The following is a 2,745-nucleotide window of genomic DNA, read 5'->3' on the forward strand; positions in this document are numbered from 1 at the left end:
TAAGACGTCACTTTGAATATGTCAAGTCTTTTTCCTAAAAGCATCAGATGATGTAGTCCCCCATTACACTTAAAACAGCATCCTAGACTGCATATAGATAAATGGATTAAGGCAAGAACCGGCTGGTTTGTCTGGGTACATTACACGGCTACGAGAAGCCCTTTTCATGGCTGAGAACTGAAAGCTTCACTGACCTCTAAAAAAATTTTACTTCATACAAAGAAAGCTTCGATTCTCTGTCTAGTCCGAAAAATGTAACAGGTTTCCCGTTCTCCACAACCTTAATTGTAATTAGTTAGTGAGCAGATGGGATGAGGCACTTCCCGTGCACGAGCTTTCCACTTCTACAAAATGAGTTTATCAAGCGCTGCCTAAACGTCTCTTTGTATTACCGAGCCCATGATGTGCCTTAGGAAGAGCCTCCTCCTGTACACGTGTCGCAGGAACGCCGTGTGGATGCTCACACTCCGCACCTATTTTAACAGGTTTGATGGTGCACTTTTAACACCGACGCGCAGCAACTGGAAGGAGCCTTAACAAACCTCCTAGTCAGCAATAACCACCACTGTAAAACGCATCTGTGACTTGCTAAGGAAAGCAAGACTTGCTTTGTGGGAGCAGAACCGCCTGTCCTCCCTCATGAACTATCAGTTGGGTAAATTTTAGTTCCTAAATTGTTACTGGTTTTCCAGCCATTGCTGCTTCACACTGGCATGATCAATTTTTTGTTGTTGTCAGTTCCTGTAAGCTCTTGATGCCTGCCTGGTAGTGCGGCGGTCCAAGCACAGACGACTGCAGACTTTCAGATTTCATCTTCTGCGAGGCTTTGCTGGCTGTAGTGGATGCAGGGCTACTGGGCTGAATTCATCCTGCACTGCAAACAACGTGGAACTATCGAGAAGGGGATTTACCTGTCACCTTAGTTAAAATAAAATTCTCCCGATCAGTGGGAAATATTTACGGGTTAAGTGTGGCTAACGATGTTAGGTGGGAGGTGAGCTACACCTCCCCTGATGCTTAGCACACAGCTACCAGTTTTTCAAAATGTTTTACCGAAATGAAAAAGATGCGGATGACAGGAAAAAAAATATGCCATCACACCAACGATTTAGGGTTTACTACTTTCAAAAGATTCTTCAGTGTTTCTAAATACATGTCTTTTCTCCGGTATCTTGGCTAGCGAGGGCCGTATCTTGTCATCGATGGTAAATCAATGGCACAGCCTGACCTTTAAGAGGGCTGTATCCCTTATTCAAACCAGGCGGTTGAACAGAAAGATCTGTGAAATACAGCTTCGCTGGGGAAGGGGCATTTTTAATACGGATCCTGTTTTCTATAAACTGTAAATAGATCCTCGCAGAGCTGGCAGAGGTCGGGCTGGAAGGCAGCCGGATTTCACGCGACCGGAGCGCTCGTTGGAATCGGCTCTCGGGCTCGGATACGGCGAAGGTGCCAACTTCTAATTGACACGTTTAGGCGAAGCTCCCAGCGTAATTGCTTTTAACATTCATTTATGCAAAGCGGCTTCGTGCGGGCAGGGCGAGCCCGGAGCGGCCGCGCCTCCTGCCAGCAGGGAACGGGCCTGGAGCACGTCCCGCCTCGGGCGGAGAGGGACCCGCAGGGCACGGCGGTGTCCCGGTTCTGCCCGCCGGGCCTCGGGGACACGGCAGAGGCCCCGCAGCGGCTCTGCCGCCGGGATCCCGGGCCCCCCGCCCCCGCTTCACCCCGGCTGTGCGGGCTTCGTCCGCCGGGGAGAGACGGGGCCGCCGTTCTGCCCGTTCACACCGCGGAGCGCCGGCGATGGTCGTACCCGGCAGTAATCGCAATAATCCTCCTCGCAAACGGCGTTTGCCCCCGAGCCTCGGCTCCCACCCACGCTGTCCGCTGGCGATCGCCCGAGTGCTGGAGCGCCGTGAACGCCTCGCGGAGCAAACCCCCATCGCCTGGCACCATCGCTAATTGTCACCGTGCAGCTCCAAAACGGGATTTTCCTTCGCGCTTCCCGCCGCGAGGGCACGGGATGCACAAACTCTCGGGCACTCGGCTCCCCGCCAGCCTCGGGACAGAGCCGGCGGCGCTTGGGGCCGCTCACAGAACCCGCTTCGCCGCGGACAGGGAGCAGGAGGTCTCGTCTGTCCCGCACCCTTCGCCAGGGTACGGAGGGACACGGCCGTCTGGCCCCGCAGGAGCTGGGGCGCCGTGAGCAGGGAAGTCGCTCTGTGCCAGGGCCGAGGGCGGGCGGGCGCGGCCCCGCCGCCGCTGCGCTCCCCGGCGGGGGCCCCCCTGCCCGGCAACACGCGGCGCCTGCAGGGCCGGCGGCGCTAATCTCACATCCTCCCCCGGCGAACACGCACAAAACGACGGCCGGCGGCGGCGAGCCAAAAGTAGGAGCCGTCCCTGGGTGGGCTCGAACCACCAACCTTTCGGTTAACAGCCGAACGCGCTAACCGATTGCGCCACAGAGACTCCTGCTGTAGTCAGCTCTGCCCTGCTGCCCATGAGCTGCGGCGCCGCGCCCTCGCCGCCTCCTCGCCCCTGTCCTGGCGACCGGCGGCCACCACGGACCCGGCGAGTCCGGGCTCCTAAACCTTGCGGCGTGCTGGTGGAGTGCTGAGAAAACAGCCGGAACGGCGGCTTTTCTTCTCCTACCCAATATAAAAGGCTAATTCCCAAAATCGTTGTTCACTGCAGCACTCTTTTTTCTTTTTTTTTTTTTAGGGAATAAATTCACGAGTCGGAGTTAAA

At 55.9% G+C, this 2,745-nt stretch overlaps 1 non-coding gene across 1 annotated transcript; it reads right to left on the minus strand.

The window, feature by feature from the left end:
• Positions 1 to 2,392: 2,392 nt before the first annotated feature.
• TRNAN-GUU lies at positions 2,393 to 2,466 on the minus strand. The gene has a single exon. It is a non-coding gene; the product is annotated as a tRNA-Asn (tRNA).
• Between the last annotated feature and the right edge of the window lie 279 nt (positions 2,467 to 2,745).

The sequence above is a fragment of the Lepidothrix coronata genome, unplaced genomic scaffold (assembly GCF_001604755.1).
Source record: "Lepidothrix coronata isolate B3197 unplaced genomic scaffold, Lepidothrix_coronata-1.0 Scaffold59, whole genome shotgun sequence".
In the NCBI taxonomy this organism is placed as follows: domain Eukaryota; kingdom Metazoa; phylum Chordata; class Aves; order Passeriformes; family Pipridae; genus Lepidothrix; species Lepidothrix coronata.